Below are 21089 nucleotides of genomic sequence, written 5' to 3' on the forward strand. Positions count from 1 at the left end.
GTCAGTTGCACCACCCACATCTTACCGAGATACCTGGGGAGGGACGCCCTCCTCCACAGAGCCCACCACCACAGAGACCTGTCAGTCAGCTGGACCTGTGCTCTGTCCACTGCATCGTACATGTACACACACTGGCACTCACACACACCCACACACGCACACACACACACACACACACACACATAGACAGAAACACATGCACGCACACACAGAAAATGTATGAAACTTTGAACATTAGGTACATTGTTTTAGTTTCATGTTTCACCTATATACCCTCTCATATAAAGTAATCTGCAGACTATTATAGATAAAAGGAATGAAACTGAGTGTAATATTTACTTTACTTTGCACATTTCAGTTTCTGTGAAAACTCAGGAAAAATTAAATAGACAGGTGGCTTTCAAATTTGAAGGCCAAGGTCTCAAGGTCAGACTGCAGAGGAGCATTAAGAATGATGCAGATGTTGTTTGACACAGAATCACACAAGGGAAAACACACACAGACAGAGATAGACATACATCACAGTCCTTGTTTCCTTGATGGACTCACATGGGCTATGTCCTCACCACATCAGTGTTTTTATCTTGTCATGATGAATTTCCTGTAGCTGCTGAATGTGGTTTCCCTGTTATAGGTGCTAACAGAGGCAGCAGAAGAAAGTCTGTGGTTTGTTTGCATGTGCACGTTGTATGTCTGTGTGCACACATGCCATATACTCTGAACACCTGCTATGTGTTGCTAGCAGGAATCCTGCATAGGTTGTTTTGGTTGAAAGGTACCCAGAGAGATATGTCCTTGAGAGCTGGTGAGGATTTCTCAGTCTGACAGAGGGTCCTATCTGGAGGGTCACTCTTAGAAATTTTCTGAAGTTTTCCTGATGTGAACCCTATACACAACGCTTTTCTTCACACATACCTCACAAGTAGGACAGCTCTGTCAGTAATGAAACTGCAGATATTCTTGTTCTTTTTCTGAATGGGAAATGTCCTTGTCTCCTGTGTACATCACTGAATGATTCATACCTGGATTTGTTTGTTTTCACATCTGAGTTCACATCAATCCTGAGTGTAATTTCAGCATATGCAACTCATTAGATGTTACACACTAAAGTTGTACATTAAAACTGATCCCAGTGGGTGGGGGAGTGGGTTTTTAGCCTTTTTTCTTTTTTTTATGTCATTTAGCAAAGGAGATGTTTAGTTTTTTAACTTATGGTTCTCCTTCAGTGAATCAAGTCCATCCAGGTCCAAATTCTGTTTGGTATTGTCAGATTTGGTCAAGTCTCATTTTACCGCTGACAACTATGAACTTAACAGATCATCAGTCCTTTGTTCTAATGGGGAAACTGAAATTGATAATATTTTAGGAAGATCAGTCCTATAAGACCATTGTGAAATGCTCTGCCTAGGCCTATGTCACGGTTGAACCCTCCTTTGGCCTATTCAGGTTGGGTTTGGACAGGTTTTTCACAGATTCAAGTAAAGAACTCTGCTACCACTCTTCCTCTAATTCTAAACACTGTGGCTGAACACCACATTAGATCACCTACATTACAATATTCATAAACTGCACAGAGAGTAAGACTCTTTGCTTTTACAAGACTAAAAATAGACATGGACATCCATGAAGACCCCTACAACTCTACTAAAAATAGTTAAGATGTAAGATAAATGAGCACCTGACAAAAAAGAACATGGTCAACCAGAACAAGGATGATTACATTCTTCAGGGTTACACAGTCACTAGTTTTATTCTGCATATTTCAATAAAACTATTTTTCAGTCTGGCTTCAGACTGACCTCTGTCTGCCTTTAAAAAGCACCAGTAATGATAAGACAATTAGTAAGCTAATTTCAATTAGTGAGCCATTAAGAGCTGTCTGTTCCTGAGGATCACTAGAGGCACGCAAACTTTGTAAATACCACAATATATTATTTAAACCCAGGTATTTCAGTCTCATTTATAATTGATGAGAACTGTGGTGATTATGTAACATGCCACAAAACGACAATGCTGAAATGACCCACAATTGATTTGTTAACAAGACAAAGCCCCTGAATATGGTGTTTTTCTTCCTACCTAGGTGTCAGATTCTTTAATATTTGGGCAAAGGTAATCCTGTAGTCATCTCTCTGTGCTATAAGCCCTTCGCCTCCTCTGCAGAATCCACAAATTCAACATTGGCTTTAATTGAATATTGATTTGTTTATCTCACTTTTCTCTCTTCTTTCTCTACCCCTTTAAAATTGTAATTACATGTTCAAACCCACATTTCACATACATGTCTAAGGGAACTCATCAGAAGCTGAATCTCCCAGGGGCTGATTTGATTCAGGGTGGGCTCTATAAGCATATGGCATCAGCATAAATCATACCTTAGTTTGTTGCGGCATAACACCAGGAATTTAATGGAAGAATAATAACATTTCTTTTTGTATACCAATGAGTAATTGGTGCAGACAGTACCGCAAAGAGTGAGACGAGCAGTATGCAGACTCTGTCAGGTCAGGTCAGGATTTGTTTGTTTTTTCTTTTTTTTTTTGTTTTTTTTATACAGTGAAACTTCCATATTGTGATCAATGGCAAAATAATGAGAATAAAAGATATTTGGATTTTGTACTGACATTAATGCAATGACTATGGATCCTAGAGGAAAACTCTAGTGCCACCAGCACATCAACACTTATACGGTGAAATATATCAACATTGACTGGAAGCATTAGCACAAAATTATGCAGAGTTGCTCCTAACCCCAGAGAATGGAACTTAATGACTTTATTGAACCCCTAACTTTTTTGAGTGAAGTTTTTGAATGGACTGCCACTGCATTTTGTTTCAGACATTCATGTACTTCTCAGGATGAGTCTCACTAAATATCAAGTTTTCCAGTTTATATCCAAAATGATATGCCATCATATACAGTGGTGTGAAAAAGTGTTGGCCCCCTTCCTGATTTCTTATTTTTTTGCATGTTTGTCACACTTTAATGTTTCAGATCATCAAACAAATTTAAATATTAGTCAAAGATAACACAAGTAAACACATCATACAGTTTTTAAATGAAGGTTTTTATTATTATGGGAAAATAAAATCCCAAACTACATGGCCCTGTGTGAAAAAGTGTTTGCCCCCTAAACCTAATAACTGGTTGAGCCACCCTTAGCAGCAACAACTGCAATCAAGTGTGGGACACACACCTTCCAAAAAGTTTTTGGACTTTTGTCTCGTCAGTCCACAGATTATTTTCCTAAAAGTCTTGGGGATCATCAAGATGTTTTCTGGCAAAACTGAGACGAGCCTTTATGTTCTTTTTGCTTAGCAGCGGTTTTCGTCTTGGAACTCTGCCATGCAGACCGTTTTTGCCCAGTCTCTTTCTTAAGGTGGAGTCATGAACAGTGACCTTAAGTGAGGCTAGTGAGGCCTGCAGTTCTTTGGATGTTGTTGTGGGGTCTTTTGTGACCTCTTGGATGAGTCATTGCTGCGCTCTTGGGATAATTTTGGTTGGCCGGCCACTCCTGGGAAGGTTCTCCACTGTTCCATGTTTTCACCATTTGTAGATAATGGCACTGTGGTTCGCTGCAGTCCCAAGGCTTTAGGAATGGCTTTGTAACCTTTTCCAGACTGATAGATCTCAATTACTTTCTTTCTTATTTGTTTTTGAATTTCTTTGGATCTCAGCATGATGTCTAGCTCTTAAGGACCTTTTGGTCTACTTCACTTTGTCAGGCAGGTCCTATTTAAGTGATTTCTTGATTGCGAACAGGTGTGGCAGTAATCAGGCCTGGGTGTGGCTAGAGGAATTGAACTCAGGTGTGATAAACCACAGTTAAGTCATGTTTTAATAGGGGGGTTAAACACTTTTTCACACAGGGCCATGTAGTTTTGGATTTTGTTTTCCCTTAATAATAAAAACCTTTATTTAAAAACTGCATGATGTGTTTACTTGTGTTATCTTTGACTAATATTTAAATTTGTTTGATGATCTGAAACATTAAAGTGTGACAAACATGCAAAAAAATAAGAAATCAGGAAGGGGGCCAACACTTTTTCACACCACTGTACTTGCATTGTGTTCTGTGCTAATTTGCAAATTGGCATTACGAGTTTGTTAGCATTTAACATTGTGATGATAGCATTTAGCTCAAACTTAATAGCATGGCTGTAGACACTCAAGACACTCAGTCTTGTTTCTATCTATTCTGTCATGTATTTTTAATTGATGAAAAGGGGAAAAAACATTTTTGACTGACAGTTAAACCAGCAGACTGGCACCAAGACCCAAATCTGTAAGTTATGAATAGTCAGCGCTATATCACCACTCAAATACCACTAAATTAGTTTTGAGCAGCTCTTATTAAACACCCACACCCCCACCAGCCTGCAGCTCTTATAGTGTGAATATGTAATTCCTGTAACATTAAAAAAGTCTTGTGTACATTGCTGCCTGCAAAAACCTTTCAAGCAGCTGCTTGTTAGATTTGGTCCTTAAAAGCTTCACTTTCCTATTTAACAATTGCTTGTCCACCGCCCACCTTTGCACCAAGTCACATAAGTAGAAACACAACACATAAATGCACACCAATCCATTTTCCTTTTGCTGTTTTTAGTTTAGCATGCGGAATACTACTGTGCTGGTTGTTGTACAAATGGCTCAACTTGGCAACCATTGGCGTTCAATTCAATTTATGCTGATGGTCTTTTGTTGCTATCCAAGTCCATATCAGGCTTTTTTAATTTGCTACAATGTTACATGATACAAATGGAATTGAGCTGGTAGCATCCAAAAACTGAACTTTGCACAGTGATGGAAATAATAGCTCACCACACGTTTTAAGTGGCTTTACATGTAATAGAGCCAATTAGAGTGTAGGTTGGATTGCAGCTGTGCAAACAGAGCCAGAGCTAGAGAGACTATTAGACATAATCATCTACATCAGAGCCTCATCCCAATGCTCTAAATCCACTCACATTAGTCTGTAATTACTTACTATCCCAGTACATGCTTTCTGTGTGCTCAACAACAGGTGAATGTCTGTGTTAAGATAACATAACACTGTGTTATGAGTCTGTTACTTACTATCACATGCTGTCTTTTAAACCTTTTTTTTTTACCTTTATTCAGTCAAGGTAGTGTTTACTGAGAAGGTACCCTTGCTTTTCCAGAATCATATTCACACAGTTATAGGTACTTACACCTGGAAGCAGCACAGTACAGCCACAGTTTGACCTGCTAGCCACTGAGCATCTTGACAGGACTAGCTAGGGTTAAGGGCTCAAGGCAACCACAGTAGTGTTATGAGGGAGGGACAATTGCTGCTTTTTTACTAAGTCTCCCTAAGATTGCTTGTTTAATCTTTAGATTACCTTATTTGTTGACATTTCCCAGAGTCTAGAAGAGTAATTTTGAAGAGTGGGATGTCATCCTGCAAGCGCACAGTTTTGAGCATAAGGAGAAAGAATCCAGGTGTGAGCTCAAAGTTTTGAGCACAAGCAGAAACGTTGGTTATGTATCATAACCCCAGATTCTGTGAATTGGGCGCAGCCCTCTGGGCTGTTGCTATGGGTCATATTCCCTCGTTGTGCCTGCGCACTGAAGAGAAATTAATTTACGCCCACCCGGGGTGGGCCCCCCTTGCCTCAGGCAGGCTCTTCCATAAGAAAACAAACCGGTCTTTTCTTCAGTCGGTTCAAGGGACCAGTGGGGCCCACAGCCCAGAGGGCTGCGCCCAATTCACAGAATCTGCGGTTATGATACGTAACTAACATTCTGTCTCAATGGTGCGCAGCCCTCTGGGCTATCGCTATGGGTCAAAGCGATAGCCTGAAATGCTCTACGCCTTACTGGGCCCAGTCACCCAGGAGAAGAGTCCGAAAAACAAAGGAAATGCGAGTAACCGCCTGACCCGAAGGTCAGTGGCATGACACTTGTGAGAGCTACTCATAGAATCATGCCACGTTACATGGTTTCATATAAAGTTGAAAACAGACGGATGCCTGTCCCACATCCGTGTAATAAAACACGCTTCCTGGGCTTCCCAGCCTAATTACGATTGGGAGGCTCCCAGGACAGCGTGAGAGAGGGGTGAGCTCATAACATCCTGCAAATGTCTTCCACTGACAAACCATGCAGGAGAGCCACGGAGGATGACACTCCTCTAGTGGAGTGTGCACGGACACCAACCGGAGTCTCTTTGCCCAACACGGAGTAAGCCTCCTGCAATGGTCTCATATAGCCAGTGAGACAAATGTTCTGCAGAGAGGAGGGAGCCCAGCGAACACTCTCTGTAGTGAACAAACAGGCGCTCTGAATTGTGTAACTACGCCGTGCATTCCACATAACATGTCAGAGCGCAGAGCAGCTTCCTCTGTGGACGCATGGGGAGGATCTGAAAGAACTAGTGATGCATTTAGGCATGTATGCAGGGTTAGGACGCAGAACTGCCACACTGCGATCCTCCCTGATCTGAGACACTCCGGGGATACTGATAGAGCTGACAGATCGCCAGCCGACATCGACACCGGAGCTTTAGCTTGGCTGACTCCCACGCTGCTGTGGAGAGGTAAGCGGAGATGGTAGGTGATCGAGGCCAAACAGGTACACGGCGTGGCATCTGCTGTGGGTTGTACCTGCCAAAGTGGGCATACTGAAGCAGTTGAACCAGCTCAGGAGGGACGGGGAGCTTACACCTGTCAGCTGCCGCTGTGATAATGCCCGGGAGCTCTTGTAATAGCTGAACCATGGCCGGCAGCGGTGTAGAAGAGGCCGACATAGGCCACTCAGCTAGCATGCTAGCGGCAGACATTTGCACCAGCTCCCCGGAGGGTAGGAGGTGGGGCGGGAAGACGTCCGGCGAGTGGCATAGTAAGGAGGCAGAGTCGTTTGTCCAAGGTTTATTCCAGGATGGGTTTGAGCTCTTTATCCCGGCCGGGAGTTTCCTCGGCAGGGAGAGAGAAGGGGGAAACAGTGGGAGTGGAGGGTGACCAGTATTCTTCAGCGGCAAGAATGAAAATGTCCACTCTCTGGCGGAGTGCCAGAGAGGGGACATGACCCGTAGCGATAGCCCAGAGGGCTGTGCACCAATGAGACAGAACAATTCATGTACGAGCACAACATTTTGAGCATGAGCAGAAAGAATCCATGTGTGAGCGCAAGGTTTTGAGTACAAGCAAAAACAATCCAGATGCAAGCGCAAAGGTTTGAGCATGAGCAGAAAGAATCTGGTTATGCGTTGTTGTGAGTTGTGCTAACATGTACAGTCATCAGCTACCATGGGTCTGTTAGGTGCAGCTAGCAGGAGCGGAATCGGCGTCAGCAGCAGCAGTGAGCGTGTGCAGCGCGACCAGTGACATAGGTACGTCGAGAGTCGGAGGGGCTGCTAAGGTCCCAAGCAGGACCTACAGGCGTGTAGTGAGAGGGGTTGCGCCACCATGTGAACAATTGTATGAAGGATCAGGAGGGTATGTTTATAAGATTAAATACTGGGATGGGCATGTCGCTTTGTGTAGAGGAATGTGGTGGGGAGCACTAGGGGGTAGGTGGCACATAGTGTGAGCGTAAAGGACTGGACACTGTTCTGCGACGTGGTCTGTCAGGACCTCGACTGCAGGAGGCCTGATGATAGAGTCTAGGTGTTGCAGTGGTCCAGTGTAACGGGTACTGAGCTGTACAGGGTCGTTGCTGACCCTTATGAGGCATGTGTGACTGACTTTATTTTTCTGAGACTCTGTGAGGATCGGGAGTGCATCGTGGGGCAACCTAGTCATGACAATTGGGCCACGCACCCATATCCCGTTTGACATCACGAATGTGGACTGTGGTTTAAAGAGTGGTTCTTTATTCAGTGGTGCAGGAGTTGTTTAACAAGATCTATGAAGCTATCAAGAAGGACAGAGTCAGCAGAGACTTTGAGAGCATTAGGTAGCATCTCTTCTATGATAATTTGGAGACTGATGGGGGTGTGCCTGTTCCACAAAGCACGGAGCAAACCTGTGAGCCCAAACAGTAGGTAGCGGTGGTTTAATTTCGTGTGAGTGCGTACTGTATATGCGCGCGTGTGTGTGTGTGAGTGAATGGCCTATTAATCAGGAACTTGTGTCTTAACAGTGTTTTTATTTCTGTCTATATAAAAATAAAATTCCCCCGTCACTGGCTGAGCTGTGTCGCGGTTTTATGACGTCCTCATCATAACCCGAGCATATGTCTGCAGAACCCGAAGACCCGACAGCGGCATTTGTACAAGCGATGCAGATTGCGATGGAGCACCTGGTGGGCCGAGCATTAGCTCTATGCTAGGCGGACAAAGACGCATGGTGGACTGTCCGTCACAGGAAGGACACGAGTGTCTATGGGGGTTCCCATCAGATTTCCTGGTGAACCACTTCAACCTGGTTCTGCAGAAGCTTTGGACAAACCAATTCATCCCTGCTGTCTCTGCATTCCTCCGTGCAAACGGGATTGACGCTGAGGATGGCAGAATGTGTGGTGCTGCCGAGGTGATTAAGAAACATAAGAACAACATTAAGAAAACTTTTATACCTGTCCTGAAGAAGCTGAATGTTTAATGTTTATACCCTTACTCAAGAAGTTGAATGTTTTTTTTCTCCTGCAGCGTTGAGTGTAAACACTGATCCATTGTACTTACCTGGCGAGCACTGGCTGGCCATATATTTTACAGGTGATCGTTTCTCCTGAAAAACGTCACCAGGGTGCTTTATTCCGGTCAACAGCGGTCAACACTGTGTGTTTTTCCTGTGGCATGTACAGAAATGAATAACTTACAAAATGTTGATTAACCCTCTCGGGTCTGAGGGTGTTTTGGGGCCCTGGACAAGTTTTGACATGCCCTGACATTTGTGCTTTTTTCAGCTGCTTTTAAACATATTAATGGCTAAAGTGTGATGACACTGTAATCAGCACAAACTGGGCTACAATAATATGTGAGCAGCAAGTTTATACATGATTGTGTTTTTGAGAAAACAGTGTTTATGCATGGCTAGTAAAAAAACAATTTTTAAGTCACTGAAATAAGGTCATAAAACACAAACAACATTGGTTCACAAGACTTTTAAGAAATGCATCTTGTAGTCTAAAGTGTTTGCTTCAAAATGATGTGAACGTCATCTTGTTCACTCATTCACAGAAAACAATACACTGATTTAAATTTTCTAAGAGACTTTTTGTTTAGAAAGGACATACAGTGGGTACGGAAAGTATTCAGACCCCTTTAAATTTTTCACTCTTTGTGTCATTGCAGCCATTTGCCAAAATCAAAAAAGTTCATTTTATTTCTCATTAATGAATTTATTAAAAAAGAAAAACTGAAATATCACATGGTCATAAGTATTCAGACCCTGTGCTCAGTATTGAGTAGAAGCACCCTTTTGAGCTAGTACAGCCATGAGTCTTCTTGGGAATGAAGTTTTTCACACCTGGATTTAGGGATTCCCTTCCTTGCAGATCCTCTCCAGTTCTGTCAGGTTGGATGGTGAACGTTGGTGGACAGCCATTTTCAGGTCTCTCCAGAGATGCTCAATTGGGTTTAGGTCAGGTCTCTGGCTGGACCAGTCAAGAACTGTCACAGAGTTGTTCCGAAGCCACTCCTTTGTTATTTTAGCTGTGTGCTTAGGGTCATTGTCCTGTTGAAAGGTGAACCTTCGGCCCAGTCTGAGGTCCTGAGCACTCTGGAAGAGGTTTTATTCCAGGATATCTCTGTACTTGGCCACATTCATCTTTCCTTCAATTGCAACCAGTCGTCCTGTCCCTGCAGCTGAAAAACACCCCCACAACATGATGCTCCCACCACCATGTTTCACTGTAGGGATTGTATTGGACAGGTGATGAGCAGTGCCTGGTTTTCTCCACACATACCGCTTAGAATTAACACCAAAAAGTTCAATCTTGGCCTCATCAGACCAGAGAATCTTATTTCTCATAGTCTGGGAGTCCTTCATGTGTTTTTTGGCAAACTCTATGCAGGCTTTCATGTGTCTTACACTGAGGAGAGGCTTCGTCTGGCCACTCTGCCATAAAGCCCCGACTGGTGGAGGGCTGCAGTGATTGTTGACTTTGTGGAACTTTCTCCCATCTCCCTACTGCATCTCTGGAGCTCAGCCACAGTGATCTTTGGGTTCTTCTTTACCTCTCTCACCAAGGCTCTTCTCCCACGATTGCTCAGTTTGGCTGGACGGCCAGGTCTGGGAAGAGTTCTGGTCGTCCCAAACTTTTTCCATTTGAGGATTATGGAGGCCACTGTGCTCTTAGGAACCTTGAGTGCACACCAGATCTGTGCCTTGCCACAATTCTGTCTCTGAGCTCCTTGGGCAGTTCCTTCGACCTCATGATTCTCATTTGCTCTGACATGCACTGTGAGCTGTAAGGTCTTATATAGACAGGTGTGTGCCTTTCCTAATCAAGTCCAATCAGTTTAATTAAACACAGCTGGACTCCACTGAAGGAGCAGAACCATCTATAGGGGGATCAGAAGAAATGGACAGCATGTGAGTTAAATATGAGTGTCAGTGCAAAGGGTCTGAATACTTATGACCATGTGATATTTCAGTTTTTCTTTTTTAATAAACTTGCAAAAATTTCTACATTTCTGTTTTTTTCTGTCAAGATGGGGTGCTGAGTGTACATTAATGAGAAATAAAATGAACTTTTTTGATTTTGGCAAATGGCTGCAATGACACAAAGAGTGAAAAATTTAAAGGGGTCTGAATACTTTCCGTACCCACTGTATGCAGGAAGATGTGTCTGATCATGAATAGTCATTCAAGATGTCAAAAATTATTGCAAATTCTTTCATTAGTTCAAAAACAACATTCCATATGAAAATACAATCACTAGGTCAAAAATTATTTCAAATAAAATATACAATCAGTAGGTCGAACACATTATTTCATAGTCTATAAAATACATTCAAAGTGTCAAGAAATACATTTGAGATGTCAAAAACAGTATTTCAATTTAAAATACATACATTAGGTCAAAAACAACATTTCAAATGAAAATCAATATTGCACCCAGGATGCTGTACAGGGCCACCCTCCTTAACCTATGTAGACCAGCTGTAGGCCTGTTTTTCTTTTCACTGGAGAATGGGTGGTGTGTTGAACTAGATTCACAGTCTTTCCCCAATTTATACTCTTCAATAACTGAAGTGTTACAGCTGATAATGGCACATTCAGGTCTGCCAGTGTTTTTAAAAACTGATTCCATCCATGAGGTGTCAAAGTCCCTGAAACACGGTGTGGTGCTGTGACTCTTTTAATTTAATCATACAGATTGTTGATGCTGACCTCCCCCTGGTCTGACCATGATATTACATCTACCGCTCTGAACAGCGCAGATAAGATGTGCTCTGCATTTTTTCTCTGTCTTTAGGGGACATGTTTCAACACATCCTCCGCCACCAAATCTTTCACAGCAACCTTGTCACTAGCAGGTGCAACGCCACCATCAGCACCAGCCCCTGCTGTGGGTGGTAGCGACGGGGTCAACACATCCTTTTTATGCTCTCCCTGTCTCACAAGTGACAAATATCTCTGTAGAATGCCTGCGTACTTTTTAGCCTTCTCATGAACATCAGTGTCATGAGAGTGTCTTCCTCGGTGCTGATTTATGCAAGAGCTCCAGCAATATCAAATTTCTCTCCATACAGGTGACATCGTTACTTCAGCTTTCTGGGGATGTACATGACCGGTCGGTCAAACAGCAAATTTGTTCTAAGTCTCAAATAATCAGGCGTTTTGGCTTTATAATCAATGAGCAAGTACCAGTAAGGAGTGCTTGTTGCATCATTAACCCTCCTATTACCTTCAAATTTACTAACATCTTTTATCCTTGGGGTCAATTTGACCCCAGCAATTTAAACCTCCAGAAAATTATTATAGTTATAATTGTTATCCAAGTTTATGTGTCAGGTACTTTATGTTTATTTGTTGACTACCTAAATAGCTCTTTAAATAAAACCCCCCACCCCCCCCACCCACCTTATACATCCAGAGTAGCTGTTACACGATTATGGAGAAATATGCAGATCACCATAACCTCACATCATCTCACTCATTAACCTTAAATTGAAAAGAGATATCTTTTTGATTAATGCCTCTAAAAAGTATTTGGTATTACCGGGGAACATCTGCCTGCCTATCAGTGTTACCTGATATTTATCTCTAGGTTTTTTAAATAAAACCAGATAGTTGGTTTTTAAACTAATGGTACGGATGGACTTGCCCTGTATGAACAAACTCTGGACTAAATAAATACAGCTCAAATTCCTGAGGAGTACATATTTTGTGAAAACATTTTGAACCTCCAAATTATCACTGGCATCATTCATCAGATCATCTATAATCAGAAGATTATTTGTGTCTGGAGGCAAGAGGGCAACATCACACAATGACTCTGGCAGCCCATTGACAAAATTTATGTCTCTGATCTTTAGGAGCTGACTGTACAGAGCCTGCCAGCATGAGTAAATGTAGACGACATTGTCAAATCTTACCACTATTTGAGGGTCCACCTACGATCATGCGGAATGGATGAATCAGACGGCTGTCAAACTCTAATTTAATATCCATAAGGTATCGTAGTATATTCAGTTTTGACATGTCTGGGGTAGCCAGAGGCCTCTTGCTTGCATTTCAGAAATGTCTTAACATATTCCTTGAACAACGTGTTGGTCTTGTTTGGAAAATGCCACACTTCATCAATGCAGAGAATCCAGTAACCCTTTTCAACTGCTTTTTCTGGTTCAAAAGAAACCCACGTACCTGGTAGGTCTCTCTCACGGTCACTGTGATTGCATTCGGTGACCTGATTCAGCTGCTCAGCACATGTATGGCAGAGGGGAAACATTAGCTTATGATGGCACCTGTAGGGAAAGACAGGATGGTGGTAACACTGTGCATTTGACAAGGCCAAAATAATTTTCCAATATTGTCAAAATTGCCTACTATTACCTCTGGATGCCCTACCGGATAATCTTTTTGGGACTGGACCGAGGGATAGAGACTCGTGAAATCAAAGTAGTGAACTTTTTCCCCCATGGCACACTCTGTCACATGGATTAACTTGATAGCATTTGTTCTACCTCTGAAAAGCGCATCTCTAGGGTTCAGCCTCTCAGGTTTCTTGTAATCGTCAAGAAAGGCCCTGACATCTGAGTCTGTCTGTTTTAACTGATTCCACCCATACTCCCACATTACAACCACACAGACATCATAACGAGTCCTGAGGGCTTTCACCTTGTTGTTAAACTGTGCATAAAGCCCAACGTTATTTTTACTTGATTCCGGAAAACACTTTATACAGCGATGGTAGTAACAACCTGCAAATACAAAACATGTGTTTGTAACAGCGTCGTACCCATCCACGCAGTATGGCCCCACCTTGTGTTCACCCCCTCTGAGTGCATGTCTTCTCATCCACTTTTCAGAATAAGCCACATATTCCAGCCACTGTACAGAAACGTCTGAAAATGCTTGATTGCACTCCAGGTACATACCATCGTATGTGGGAGCCAAAGTTTCATAAGGCAGAAACAGCGTCTTAAACACTCCCATGCAGCTAGATGCCGGAGTGGTAAATGAAGAAGGATCCACCTGCGTGCATTGCAGAAATGCTGAGCGGTAAATCATGCAGGCCTTTCACAGTACTTCCATGTCATTGTGGCAGTAATGAGCCAGCGCAAACTGCATTTCAAAGGGTGTGTCTTCACCTCTGTTATACCACATATATCACGTTATACCATATATACCATATATATGAATTTTGTCTGCTCACTCTGAAGGATTTTGTCATAGCCATAGTACTCTGGCGTCGGGTATGGACCTACATAAAATTAATTCTCAACTGTAGTGAGTTTATGTGGAAAAGTACCCCGTGGTTAAATCGTCTAATCCTAAATCGACCGGCGTTTTAGCCGAACTCATAGGCAGAAAACTGAATGAGTCTATCCAACGCTGCTGGTAGTCACCATCATACATGAGATTTACTCTGCTTCCCTTCATGATTACAAAGGGGGTGATGCGCTGGCGCACAAAGTATTCAAGCATTATATAGCTGTCAAAACCTGAAGCATTATGAGCTACAGTATGAATGTATACCCCTTATGTCTGTTATGCCTGTAGCGTCTGCGGCCACACAATTAACACCGGTGAAACAAAATGGATAAGGGTCACCATTCAGATCCATGGCACATACAAAATTGGCCTCATGCCTAACATCACGGTATCTGGTTTCAAAGTCATACAGAATATAATTTTCATGGGGCTCCTCATCTTCTTTAGGGGGCGTGGAATGTATGAAACACTGGTGTACCTCGCAGTATTCAATTCAATTCAATCCAATTTTATTTGTATAGCACCAAATCACAATACAAATAATCTCAAGGCACTTTACAAAAACTAAAAACCCAACAATTCCCTTATGAGCAGCACTTGGTGACAGTGGAGAGGAAAAACTCCCTTTAACAGAAGAAAAAACCTCCAGCAGAACCGGGCTCAGTTTGGGCGGCCATCTGCCTCGACCGGTTGGGGTGAGTGGATAGAGGAGAGAGAAAAGAACAGCAACAATAAACAACAAATAGACACTGCAGGTTGGTGGGACCAGTAACTGCACATCAGTGATATACAGCTCAAGGACCAGGGACACCTGCAGAAGGTACAGAGAGAACAGAGAGAGAGGGAGAGAGCACAAACTAAGGGAGAGAGAGAGCACAAGGTTAGTGACATTCAATAGTTTCATAGTATCGCATGGTATCATATGGTGTTTTGGGTCTGGTAATTTGTGTTTCTGGAAACAGTGGGGGGATTTACAGATACATTTACAGTCGTCACATTTAACAGTGGGGCCGGGGTGCTGTTCACAAACTGTGAAGCAGACATTACACAAGTGTTTGTAAATATATAACAGGGGAGTTTCATATGTGTCGTAACAGTACTCGCAGACATACAAAGCCCCAAAAAACCCTTGGGGTTTTTTATTAGATGATAATCTTCATCATGTAAGTACAGCCAAATGGTCTGTGGATGAGGGGTGTTGTGTGCTTGGAAACAGAGTGGCTGTTTTCTATCGCCATCATGATGGAAGATTATTATTTTTTACCCCTAATTCTCTTTCGAATCTAGTAACATCACTAAAAGCCATCTGCTGTGTATAGAGGAGACCTACAGAGGTACTCTATGTAGTTCTTTAGCACTGTGTAATATTTCCACATCCTCCATTGAGTGTTTTTTTGAGTGAATAACACACATGCTGAAACATAAATTATTGTCTGAAGTGTCATTATTAGAGTTGTAGAGATGCTTACCCTTTCTTGACAAAATTTTGTCATAAGGTACACAGCCCAGCCTCAGCCGGGTATCGCCAGCACTACGCTTCTGTGCTATACTGACCACAAACTCGAGGTCACCATCTGACAGTGAGTTGTCGTTATTCTGAATCACCTGGGCAACCTCGTCCGTAAAAGCATCCACATCATACCCATCATCATCAACTTGCACATAGCTAACAAGGGATGGACCTCTCGACACAACATTTAACACGCTACTCAGTCGTGACACCTCTATGGCCCTGTTTATAACTTCAACCAGCCGTTCCCTAATGACACCAGGTACCTGTTCGGGGTTGTTATCAATGTCAATATCTCAAAAATTAATAGGCTGCCTCAGTTCTAGGGCATCAAAGGTAGTGATATCCCTGACGGTGATTGCACCTGCTCCGTGCAAGTTTGTCAGTGCTGGGTACATTGTCATGTGCAAAACTTGTAGACAGCAGGCTCTGTGGTTGCTGAGGAGGCTTTGAAGTCCCTGTATCAACGACATCGCATGGCATGCTCTGATCACCTGCGTGGTCATCAGCAGGGCCCTCCTGACTGTTCCACAGCTGCGATTAGCCACATCACCCCGTGGGAGATGGTTAATTTTTCTTTTGAGCTGCTCTGATTTCAGACTTGTGTTTTTTTGTGTTTTATTGTAGGCATAGAATCAGCAGCAGTGTCTGACTCACTATCTGAATTGTAGGCAGAATCTTCATTGTGGGGAAGAAGGCACAGAATCAGATGTGTCTGACCCACCATCTGAAGAATTCTCTGCAGAACCGGCTGTGTCTTGTTCACTATCTGGCAGGGGGGAAGATGCGATATAGTCGGCTATGAAGCCTCTATGTCTGAAGAAATGTGTACAGCTCCTTCACCAAGAGATGCAGCAGTGTCTGCAAGGTGAGCGCAAAGGTTTGAGAGTGAGCAGAAAGAATCCGTGTTCGAGTGGAAACGTTTGAGCGTGAGCTGAAAGCATCTGTGTGGGAGCACAAAGGTTTGAGTACAAGCAGAAAGAATCTATGTGCAAGTGCAAAGGTTTGAGCGCGAGCAAAAAGAATCTGTGCAAGCACAAAGTTTCGAGCAGAAGCAGAAAGAATTCATGTGTGAGCACAAAGTTTTGAGCATGAGCAGAAAGAATCTGTATGCGAGAGCAACGTTTTGAACGTGAGCAGAGAATTCGTGTGCAAGTGCTGTCTTGAGTGTGAGCAGAGGAAAATTATGTTCTCAAACTACCAGTTGATGAATTTTCAAAGGATAATAGCGCCATGTGCACACAATGCAATCTATGAAACAAGTAAGCTTCTTTTGGCTGAAATGCTTAATGAGCAACTTACATACAAAGACATTAGCACCAGTTTGGATTCAGTGTCCATTTAAGTCATGGAAAAAATTCTTAATGTTCTTTACAGGGCTCTGATTTGTTGACTGATTTTCCAACCATGAGACACAGTCATAAATGAGCACAATAGAACTAAACAAAATTGAAATCTGAGTAGAGAATCAGTGGTCTGGAACCAGACTATTATTTGGCTTTTTTATTTTTATAGTACTGATAAACTTTGTGGTTGCAATGCTGCCATGATCTCATACAAATTTTACTTGTATTATCAGTACAATAATATTGATTAAAGCAGCTTTAAGCGAATATACAGTATGGGTGAATTCAACTCAAGTGAATGAATTTTAACTGCCTCATTTTGCATGGTGCAAGTTTGAACCTATGCAAATTTAATTATCTGTGATATGAGGCTGTTTTTATTGCAAAAACAACTCTATTGTGTCACAGTCTAAATGCAAAGGAAAAAAAAACTTTCTTGCACCATTTTGAAAGAATTATTTCAAGTTTGCTGCAAGTTTCTGAGTTTGCAGCTTCCTGTGGTGATGGCCTTGGTTCTGTCACAATACCTCAGATTTCTGCACTGTAGCAAACACACAGTCACACATTTAATGTTGCATGCAAATGGGTACAAATACATTTGGTTTGAGAACTGGTCTGATGAAGTTGCACTCGTCATTGTGTCATATATACTGGGTGAAGAAAAATCTTATACCATTGTACTCAAACTCTGATCACAAAACCATCTGTTTGATGCAGTTATGCCATATATGATTTAATGTTGCATAAAATAAACATGATTCCATTGCCACTGTGTGTACTGAATAAACCACACACACACATAAATTGTTAAATCACCATTATCTACCATCTGGAATCATTGCTCTTGCACCGTGACTTGCGAGCCATGCAAGTCACCAGCAAGCTCCACAGTATCAAAAACAAGATGCTTCCTAATGCTTTCAAAAGCTCTGTTGACTTTATCTCTCTTGATAGTGCTGTTAATGTCAGTAAACACACGCTCCAGAGCCCTCCAGTCCCACCAATGAATGAAAAAACAATCTTTAAACCACAATTCGCATTCACTATGCGAGACGATGTATGGGTGCAAACTCCATTTGTCATGACTCCTGCTGGCCACTATGCTCTCCCTGTCCCCACAGACACTCAGAAAAATAAAGTCCTCCGGACACCTGGAGTAACTCTGTACAGCTCAGGACCTGTTCCACTACACCACTGCAGGACACTGCTGCTCAAGGTCCGGGCAGACCACAGAGCGAAACAAATGCCAGTCTTTCACAGACATGCTGTGTGATCCACCAACCCCCCAACACTGACCCTCACTAAACTTTGTGCACAGCATTACTGGACCCTCCCAATACTTAATCATATACACACACCCGCCCAATGCTCCGAACACTTTCTCATACTGAGGCACTAATTCGGTCGCTACTCATCTGGCCTTGCGAGGATCGTTAGCATGCTCAGCACCTCCTGACATACCTATGTTATCCATGATCTTGAGACAGACGACGCGATTGCTGCTGCTATCCATGACTGACAGACCCCCGGTAGACGACGTTGCTCTTAGCGAAAAATCTTCAACTGAGGACAGAGCACAACCACCTTTTATATGTCACATACCAACACAGAGACAAGTCCCTTTTTTCAGCCTGAGAGAGAGAGATGATTGACCTCATTGTCAACATGACCAAACCTTTATGGGTACTGCATAGTGAGAAATAAACTGGACCAGGGGGGACTCTACAGATCTCCATGGCTACATCGGGACCAGACTACAGGTCTAGAGGGGAGTCCACACGCTGCCTGTGGAATGATCACAGTGGTCATACGATTTTCAGAACCACCATGTCCCTCTCAAGAGTTCATAAAATCAGAAGAGCTCTGTGCTTTGACAATAAGCTGCAGAGACCAGCTTGTCATAGAGAGGACAAGCTTGCCCCCATCAGATCCCTGTGGGAAATGTGGACACATCGCCTTCCCCTCCTATTCAAGATGTCACAGTGGATGACAGGCCAAATATAGACTAAAAATTTGGGTGACTGCTGATGTCGTCACATCCTACGCCTGGAGGTGTGACATCCATCCATTATCTATACCCACTTTGTCCTAAGTAGGGTCACTGCTGGAGTCTATCTCAGCTGGTTTCTGCACCAATATTGTAGAGCACCTCCCCCGCAAAACTAGTTGCTGCCACACTGGTGAGAGGAATGCAGTCTTCTGAAGGTGTGCCTCCAGACACAGAGCCACAGACACCAGCAGATACCAGAAGATACCAGCAGACACCAACAGGGGGAGTAAAGGAGTAAAGAGGGGAACGTGCACATTGTGCAAAGGACAAAAAAAGAACAGCCAGCACTTTCATCTGTTGTGATAGAAACACATGCAAAGACCAGGAGGTGATATCCTGCAAGTCCTGCTGGAAAGACTGAAAGACTGAACACACACACACACACACACACACACACTTTAATATGCTGATATAGTCCATATAAAACTCCATATAAAAGCCAGAAACTGAGCATTCTATGCACAGGCCTATGTAAAGGGTTAATGGTGCCACTTGGTTGTCAACAGTAAAAATCACAAATTTTACCTCTTCTCAACAGGGGAAACCACCAACCAGGAATACATGATTATATTGTGTACAGTCAAAGAATGTCGTTATAATGGCAGTCCAAAATTTTAATCTGATGTTGCACAAAAACTAGCAATGCATCAAAATCAGTGTTGTTACTAATGTTTGACATATCCAAGACTGTGATAGGGGGTAAAAAAATATCCAGTCCACAATCACTTTCTATATTGAAAATAAGTCATTTTGTTTTTTTTTCTTCAAATCCGTGACATCACTTATTCAAATGGCATTTAAAGAGTTAAAATACTGGAAATTTTTTTAACATTTAGAAGCTTTGATCAGAACTGAAGTTGACTAACACATTTATGCCAAAAAAGTTGAAAGTTGATACATTTTTGCGAAAGTTTATTTTAGTGGATGTTTTCATCACCGAACATAATGAAAGGGTAGTGTTTTTGAACAGTGCACAAGGGTTAAGTCCATTAAAGCCCTGCAGCAACTGAAGGCAGCATGACATACAGTACTGTTGATAAATCTGCAGCCCCTGATCTGAGATGTGCTACGCCACAGCACAGTGCCACTGCTCACCACCATCCACTGAGTTTACCTCTGATTAATTCATGACATGACACGTTGCTACAAAATAACCACGCACAACTCTACACACTTCAAACTGGTTGGGTAGAACTCAGTGTTCTTCCTGTTATCCAGGAGATCAGATTCCAGGGATTAATCCTGTGTCCTGATCCTTCTCTGCAATGCAGTTTATTCTGTGATTCATGTTTCACCCTTGAAATGCTTTACAGCGAAAATATTACTGTATCACGTACTTTGCATTCAACCTTCTGCTTTCCACTGCTGCTTCTACAGAAGGCAGTATGAATCAAACATTGACCCCTGCACAGTGCATAGATACATCCAAGTACACACATACAGTACATCTACTTGTACTTACACTGATCAGCCATAACATTATGACCACGGACAGGTAAAGTGGTCATAATGTGTGACCACTGATTATGATTATGTTGTTACAATGGTACATGTCAGTGTATGGGGTATACTGGGCAGTAGGTTCCTGCTCTGCAGTGGTTGGAATTGACCAAGAGGACAGATAATGAACCGGTGACAGGGTCATGGGCACTCAAGGTTCATTAATGATGTGGTAGATTAAGCTTCAATTTCAATTGCATTGACCTCTATGAAGAGAAACATATAACTATAATTTGTTCTAAGCCAGAGCACATGGAGAAAACCCACACAGACATAGGGAGAACATGCGACCCAAACAAAAACGCCCCACTTGGTTGCAGGTTAGAACCCAGAACCTTTTTGCTGTGAGCCAACACTGCTAACTACTGCACCAGCATGTGGCCCCCAGCCTTAAATCATATTGAATGATTTGAAAATCTAAATTTATACTACATGAGGGCTAGAAATTGAAATAAGTACACCAAATTTGAAACAAGATATTATAGTCCAAAATGTGTTTTTCTTTCATGCAGATATCAGTTATGTCAGCCTGGAGATTAGGCAATAAAGATTTTGCGCCTGTGACGCCAGCCCACATGTTCTGCAAAGCCCTGCTGCCTCAAAAAAACATTTAAAGTCATCCAGGCAACACAGCCAGCTTGTTGTTCTCCTGGTCACCTCTGGAAGAGAGGCTTCTCCATTTTTTGCATGACCACCTGCCATTTCTACCCTTTCAAAGACCAATCTGTTGTAATTGCTTTTTTCCTGTTTGCCTTGTCAAAGCAATTTCTCACTTATTTGTCCTTGCATGGAATTAACACAGGAACTCTCTTTTGTAACCGAAAGCATCAATTATTTG

This window comes from Mastacembelus armatus, chromosome 19, assembly GCF_900324485.2.
Source record: "Mastacembelus armatus chromosome 19, fMasArm1.2, whole genome shotgun sequence".
Lineage (NCBI taxonomy): Eukaryota > Metazoa > Chordata > Actinopteri > Synbranchiformes > Mastacembelidae > Mastacembelus > Mastacembelus armatus.